Below are 8,428 nucleotides of genomic sequence, written 5' to 3' on the forward strand. Positions count from 1 at the left end.
AATGCACTGAACATTTTAGCTAGGTGTGGCCATGATGAATAATCCATGTTTTTGATAACTATTACATTTAACAGACACATTATCCACATTAAGGCAACTTGCATTGCATTTATGGTATAAATTTTGCAATCCCTGTTAATCAAACCTATGACCAGAGAATCTTTCTGAACTCCAAACTTGACAAGGGTGAGGTGTTACCTCGCAATGCAAATGTGACTTTACATTCATTGTATTGCCCCCTATTGGCCATTTGGTGTGAGTTTTTGTATCTTATTCGCAACAAAGGGTACAACCATCTCACCAAGTTTAAATTCTCTATAGGCCTTGCTTTTGGTCTGCATGGTCAGTTTTAACAAAGTATGGTTTAAAACCTACTGTTAGCCCCAAGTGGCAACTATCGGGATCCAAGCACATGAAGAACATGACCAAAACGATATGCTCTGGATACAGTACAGGTTTGATCTTATGAGAAAGCAACTATTTTATGTTAGTATACATGCAATTTACATATGAACCTGCCCGAAGATGATGGAAAACATACGGAGAGCAGCAGCAGCTTTCCTTTCTGCTCTGATAGCTGCAAGACTTCACCGAATGCTGTTAGAAATCAGGAATGGTGAGAGAACATTGTGCTTCACACGTTTCTCATCTTCAAACCAAAGTCATCAAAGTTTAAATCCCATCTGGCTTGCGCGCTTCCCATAATGTTTACTCATTAGGTCAGTAAGCGGACAGTAGGCAGTCTTTTGTGGCTGTTTGAATGCATTCGACCACATGAGCATCTCTACACTATGAAAACAATCCGGTTGAATGTGTAAACATTTTAGACCCGGTTGACACTTGTATTTAGCGTCTTCCACTTGTGATCCGACCTCTTGCCAAATTTCAGGCCCTGTAGATACGAATCCTCTAGTAAGCAGAAATCAGATATTTACTTTAATATGTTTCTTCAAATTAGAAGAAGAAGCTGATATCTCGATTCAATTGATGCTTGAAGGATGCTTCCACATCAGCAATGATTAACAGTAGTTAACGGCAATCTACTGCTGTGGTTAAAGGGTTAGTTCACCCAAAAATGAAATTTCTGTCATTAATTCACACTCACCCTCATGTCGTTTCACACCCGTAAGACCTTCATTCATCTTTGGAATACAAATTAAGATATTTTTGTTGAAATCCGAGAGGTGACTCGTCCATAGACAGCAATATAATAAACACTTTCAAGGTCCAGAAAGGTACTAAAGACGTTGTTAAAACAGTCGACGTGACTACAGTGGTTCAACCTTCATTTTATGAAGTGACAAGAATACTTTTTGTGCGTAAAAACAAAACAAAAATACTGACTTTATTCAACAATCTTTCAACAATCATTCAAGTTATTATCCTCTTTACACAGGTGACTCAGTAACCACAGTGAAAGCTTCCATGTTTACGCCCGAATCAGTATTGGTCAAAGCTGATCACGTGATCAGCACAACACAGGCATGTGATGCTGATGCAGGAGCCGGCCAATAATGAGTCGCCGTTCTGAACCTGGAAGTGCTGGATGTAAACAACGTATGAGAATGACACAGAAGAGAAGATATTGTTGAATAAAGTCGTTATTTTTGTTTTGTTTTTTGCACACAAAGAGTATTCTCGTCGCTTCATAAAATGAAAGACTGTTTTAATGATGTCTTTAGTACCTTTCTGGACCTTGAAAGTGTTGATTATATACTGTCTAGACGAGTCATATACCTCTTGGATTTCATCAAAAATATCTTAATTTTGTGTTCTGAAGATGAACGAAGGTCTTACGGGACTGGAACGACATGAGGGTGAGTAATTAATGACAGAGTTTTCAGTTTGGGGTGAACTAATGCTTTAAAGTTTTCTGCACAATTTGATTTGATGGGAGTCACAAGACAGATTACTCTCTCCCTATCCAATCACGTTGATGGATAAAAATAAAATTAAAAAAGCATGTAATGACCACAAACGGAAGGAAAATGGCAGAATAAAAGTAAAGTTACATCACTTAAAATGTACTCAAGTAAAAGTACACAATTTTTAAAGTATTTAAAAAAAAGTACAATTTCCCGAAAACTACTTAATTACAGTAAAGTAAGTATTTGTAATTCAGGATCCAGAAAAAGGAGAAGTGGGGATTGCCTATATATCAAAACTAAAAACATCAGAATCAGATATTGTCACAACCGCACTGCCTACACCATTGGACACGGACACTTACGCCACGCCCACTCGTTCACAATCACCGGAATTCTGATCACCTGTGCATCATCACCAGAGCCACATATAAGCACGCCACACTCTACCACTCGCTGTCTGGTCTAGTACCTCACCTCTTATGTTAACCGCGTCTACTAACCTGTGGATTACCTACCTGTTCCTGTCTTCCGCCTGGTCCTCATCTCCTGCCTCGTCTTCATCGTCTTCCTCGTCCTCTCCTCCTGCAAAGGAAAGTAAACAGTTATCATCCATTAAGTGTTCTACGTGTCAAGATATCCTCCTGTGTTCAGCCTGTGTCCGATACCTCTGTTTAATAAACTGACTCACTTGCACTTACCTCTGTGTCCTCATCTGTGTCTGACAGAAGACCAGACCCTATGCAGAGCTCTCAGGGGACCGCACCGCCGACCCATTCACTGCCCTGGTTCAAGCTGTACGGTCCTCACTAATGCAGGACGCCAACCCTTCACCACCAGCGGCTAGCACGACCGTACAGCCATCACAATCACCTGCGGCACCCGTCACTTCCTCAGCTGCCTCTGCGAGTTCCATGGCCCGACCAGCGACATACAACGGCGCGGCGGAGGATTGCAGCGGGTTTCTGTTACAGTGTTCACTCTACATGGAAACGAACTCTCACCTGTTTCAACATGAGAGAGGCAGAGTGGCATTCATCATCTCCTTGCTCTCAGGACGAGCACTGCAATGGGCGCAGTCCTTGTGGGAATCGAATGCTCCAGTCACCGGTTCTGTCTCCGCCTTCTGTGATCATTTAAAGGAAGTCTTCGGTCAACACGCAGCCGAAATGTCTATCCATGACCAACTCTTCAACATTCGTCAAGGAAAGAGAGAAACCGCTAGTTCGTATGCCTTACGTTTCCGCACGCTGGCATGTATTAGCGGTTGGAATGAAACCGCCCTCATCACTGCATTCCGCCATGGCCTCCGAAATTAGGTAAAACAACTCATCGTAGTTTATGAAGATTCCTTGGGTCTCGAGTTATTAATCCAGAAAACGGTCCGAGTATCACAACGTCTATCGGCCTGTTGCATCACCGCGCCCGCTGTCAATCCTCTGCCTGTTCTACCATCTGTCGCACCTCCAGCACCAGAACCCATGCAGATTGACACCCACCATCTCACCACTACCGAACGCCAACGCCGCATTCACCAACAGTTGTGTTTGTATTGTGGGGGAGATGGACACGGGATTTCCACCTGCCCGGTTCGACCTCCACGCCCAGCGGTGAGTACAATTCAGTTACCTCCACATACTGCTCATCTCACAAAGACCTTGGTGTACGTTAATAATTCTCACTCCTCCATTTCAGCACAAGCCCTCATCGACTCCGGGTCGGCCGGGAACTTCATCAGTCAGCAAACCCTCCAAAGACTGAATGCACGTCGCCAACGTTGCCCAGTCGACCTCAGGGTCACCACGATACAGGGAAAGCCGCTGGGCCGAGGTCGTGTCCGCCATTTCTCCCCCACACTCACGCTCCGCGTAGGTCATCTGCATGAGGAGACATCACATTTGTGGTGCTGGAGGAGTCAACCGCTGACATCATCCTGGGACGCCCATGGTTAAACCTGCATCAGCCCCATATCCTTTGGTCCTCTGGCGAAATCCTCAAATGGAGTGAAAACTGCTTCCAGAACTGTATAACTCGTCCAAGTAAAGTTAAACCTAAATCCTCTCCAGTCTACCAGCAGCTTCCAGTGCAGTCTACATCAGTGGAAAGTCCTGACACCCACGTCAGTGAAACCATTCCTCCAGCTTACCGGGCGTTCCAGGATGTCTTCAGTAAGCGGTTGGCTACCAAACTTCCACCTCATCTGCCATGGGACTGCGCCATTGACCTCCTGCCTGGGGCGACCTTACCCAAAGGTTGCATCTATCCACTGTCCATCCCGGAGCAGCAGGCCATGGAGGAGTACGTGCACGAAGCGCTCCAACAAGGGTTCATAAGACCATCTACCTCCCCTGCCGCTTCGAGCTTCTTCTTCGTGGCAAAGAAGGACGGAGGCTTGCGGCCGTGTATTGATTACCGTCATCTCAACTCCCAAACCGTCAAATTTTGTTATCCCCTTCCTCTGGTCCCAGCAGCCCTTGAGCAACTCCGAGGTGCCACCATCTTCTCCAAGCTCGACTTAAGAAGCGCCTATAACCTCATTCGCATCCGGAAAGGTGACGAGTGGAAGACCGCCTTCATCACCCCCTCCGGGCACTATGAGTACCGGGTGATGCCGTATGGGTTGTCCAACACACCAGCCGTCTTCCAGAACTACATGAACGAAATCTTCCGTGAGTACCTGAACAAATTCGTCGTCTACATAGACGATATCCTCATCTACTCTCGTGACATGAGAGAGCATGAGGGGCATGTACTCCAAGTCTTCCAAAAGCTACGTGAACATCGCCTGTATCTCAAGTTGGAAAAGTGTGAGTTTCATACCACCTCAGTCCAGTTCCTAGGTTACATTATTGACAACCATGGCGTCAAGATGGATCAGAGGAAAGTGGAAACCATTCTTCACTGGCCATTACCCAACACCATCAAAGAACTACAGAGATTTCTGGGAATTTGCCAACTTTTATCGCCACTTTATCCACAACTACAGTCTGCTCAGCTCACCTCTCACCTCCCTGTTAAAAAACCGGCCCAAGTCTCTGTCCTGGAACCCCTCTGCCAAAGAAGCCTTCCACCAGTTGAAGCTCGCCTTCCAGTCTGCTCCGATCCTGGTCCATCCAGATCCTAACCGCCAGTTCATCGTGGAGGTGGATGCCTCCTCTACCGGGGTCGGAGCGGTGCTGTCACAGCGGCAGGGAGAACCCTCACGACTCCATCCATGCGCCTTCTTCTCGAAGAAGCTATCCCCGGCGGAGCAAAATTATGATATTGGTAATCGGGAACTCCTGGCTATAAAGCTCGCCCTGGAGGAATGGAGACACTGGCTGGAGGGAGCTAAACACCCCTTCGAAGTGATCACCGATCATCGGAACCTCGAGTATCTGAGAGATGCCAAACGGCTCAACCATCGCCAAGCAAGATGGGCCTTATTCTTCACTCGCTTTAACTTCAAGGTCACGTATCGTCCTGGAGACCAAAACAACTCGTCTATATCAAGCGGATCCTGAACCGGAAAACCCCGAAACCATTCTCCCTCCAGCCATGCTCGTCAGTCCCATTCAGTGGGCCATCCATCAACAGATCCAAATAGAAAACACCCACAACCCTGCTCCGCCGGGAGGTCCAGAGGGGCGCCTGTATGTGCCACCTAACCATCGCCTTCCCCTCTTGGACTTAGCTCATTCTTCACCGGGCTCTGGACACCCAGGCAGGAGAAGGACCCTCTCGCTCCTACGTCAGCATAACTGATGGCCCTCCATGCCTCAGGATATCTCCCGTTACGTCAAGGGGTGCTCAGTCTGCGCCATTGCGGATACTCCTAGGAGATTGCCTGAGGGAAAGCTGGTGCTTCTACCCATCCCAGAACGCCCGTGGACTCACATTGGGGTGGATTTCATGACGGATCTCCCCCCATCTCAAGGATTCACCTGTGTCTTGGTCGTTGTGGATCGCTTCTCGAAATCATGCAAGCTCATTCCCCTCAAAGGGTTGCCTACCGCTCTGGAAACAGCGGAGGCACTCTTCCAACACGTCTTCTGTCACTTTGGACTCCCTAAGGACATCGTATCCGACCGTGGAGCCCAGTTCATATCTCGAGTCTGGTCAGCCTTCTTCCACCTCCTAGGAGTATCCGTCAGCCTATCCTCCGGGTACCATCCTCAAACGAATGGCCAGACTGAGCGCAAGATCCAGGAAGTCGGGAGATTCTTGAGGGTTTACTGCCATCGGAACCAGGATTGTTGGAGCCAATATCTACCCTGGGCCGAGTACGCCCAGAACTCCCTCCGGCAGTCCACCACAGGGCTCACCCCATTCCAGTGCATCCTGGGATATCAGCCCCCTCTCTTCCCATGGTCGGGTGAGCCCTCGGAGATCCCAGCGGTAGATCATTGGTTCCGACAGAGCGAGAGGGTCTGGGACTCAGCTCACGTGCAACTCCAGCAGGCAGTCCGGAGACACAAGGCACAAGCTGACGTCAGGAGAGGACCCACACCGCAATACCAACCTGGGGAAAAGGTTTGGTTATCCACCCGGGACATCCGTCTCCGGCTGCCTTGCCGTAAGTTGAGTCCCCGCTACATTGGACCTTTCACCATCGAGAGGCAGCTGAATGATGTTACTTACCGACTCAACCTTCCTGCACAGTACCGTATATCACCATCATTCCACGTATCACTACTCAAACCCTTCACTGACCCTTTGTCTCCTCCTTCCACAGAGCCTGGTGATGATGCCGTACCTCCTCCTCCTGTCATCGATGAGGACCCCAACATCTACAGGGTGAGAGCTATCCTCAACTCACGGCGGCGGGGATCACAGCTGGAATACCTTGTGGACTGGGAGGACTACGGACCTGAGGAGCGGTGCTGGATCAATCGAAAAGACATCCTTGACCCCAATCTTCTGACTCAGTTCCACCAGGACCATCCTAACCGACCCGCTCCTCGAGGCCGTGGTAGACCCCGCCGCCGCCAACCATCGCAGTCGTCAGGAGCCGCCCATGGAGGAGGGGGTACTGTCACAACCGCACTGCCTACACCATTGGACACGGACACTTACGCCACGCCCACTCGTTCACAATCACCGGAATTCTGATCACCTGTGCATCATCACCAGAGCCACATATAAGCACGCCACACTCTACCACTCGCTGTCTGGTCTAGTACCTCACCTCTTATGTTAACCGCATCTACTAACCTGTGGATTACCTACCTGTTCCTGTCTTCTGCCTGGTCCTCATCTCCTGCCTCGTCTTCATCGTCTTCCTCGTCCTCTCCTCCTGCAAAGGAAAGTAAACAGTTATCATCCATTAAGTGTTCTACGTGTCAAGATATCCTCCTGTGTTCAGCCTGTGTCCGATACCTCTGTTTAATAAACTGACTCACTTGCACTTACCTCTGTGTCCTCGTCTGTGTCTGACAGATATGTTATCATTCACAGGGCAATAACTGGCCATAATGATAGCATTACATAAAATATATGAGACTAAAACATGCACTTATCTGCTCTGACTCAAGTTCAGTCTTAGTAACCATAAATGCCCAACAATCATATACAAGGACAGATATCATGTTACAAATCCTTCATTTACACTTTTAAAAAATTCACCTGTTTCAACTTAAAAACTTAAAGGCACAATATGTAAGAATTTTGGATTAAAATATCCCAAAACCACTAGAACGATGTTATATATTTTATTGACTTGTGTACTTACATTATACCAAATGTTTCCAAGAATGTTTAAATCCAGAGAAATAAGCAATTTTACCTAGGACACGGACCATGTCCATGCGTCGCCTATCAATGACATCATACCTGCGTTACCCTCAGTTTCCGGTTTTATTTTGTAGAAACCGTGGAAAAACCAAAGTTGCTTAATATTATGTTGTATTTGACAGGTGAGCAACTGTTTGGATACAATTATCGACAGAAAACGAATCATTGTTATATAGCTCAACACGGTTAGTCTTATTGTTTAAATCCCGTTTTCTTGATTTACAGCGTTTACCGTGTTAATGTCGATCTAGCTTACTGCAGTGTGCAACAAGTGTCTCATAGCAGCCACTGAGCAAACACACAGAGTGGCACTATAACAACTTTCAACAAATGTATCTAACAACAGATTTCAAATGTATCTAATATGATAAAACAGGGCTTTTTTACCCCACATACGCTTGACTGGAAGAAGCTGAAGCTGCGACTGCAACATAATAAAAGTTCCACTGCTCTCGAGACATGTCGCATTCATCTCTCATTAGCAATCGCTCCAGCAGCCTCATTTCTGCTCGCACAGCACTCGGCCCTGCTCTGTTTCATACTACAGTAACGTTTATAATCTCATCCATGAACATAATTTCTGCCGAGTCCCATCCCGATTCTTTTCCACCGCCTGTAGACGTGAAGACCACAACTCCTACGATTCCGGAAAAACAAGGCGTCATCATTATTATTTTTCAAATTATTTTGATGTGTTAATGTAAACACAAGTTGCCGGCTTGGCTACTGATCATATTTTTTTAGTGTATCAAACTGTTATTGCATATATTTTTTACCAATCTTTACTTTTA

General features: G+C 46.9%; 1 protein-coding gene across 2 annotated transcripts in view; it reads right to left on the minus strand.

Annotated features, from left to right (window-relative positions):
- Window positions 1-8,428, minus strand: part of LOC125255945 (histone-lysine N-methyltransferase 2D-like) — a 526,365-nt gene that overhangs the window by 350,491 nt on the left and 167,446 nt on the right. The window lies entirely within an intron of this gene.

This window comes from Megalobrama amblycephala, linkage group LG2, assembly GCF_018812025.1.
Source record: "Megalobrama amblycephala isolate DHTTF-2021 linkage group LG2, ASM1881202v1, whole genome shotgun sequence".
Taxonomy (NCBI): Eukaryota; Metazoa; Chordata; class Actinopteri; order Cypriniformes; family Xenocyprididae; genus Megalobrama; species Megalobrama amblycephala.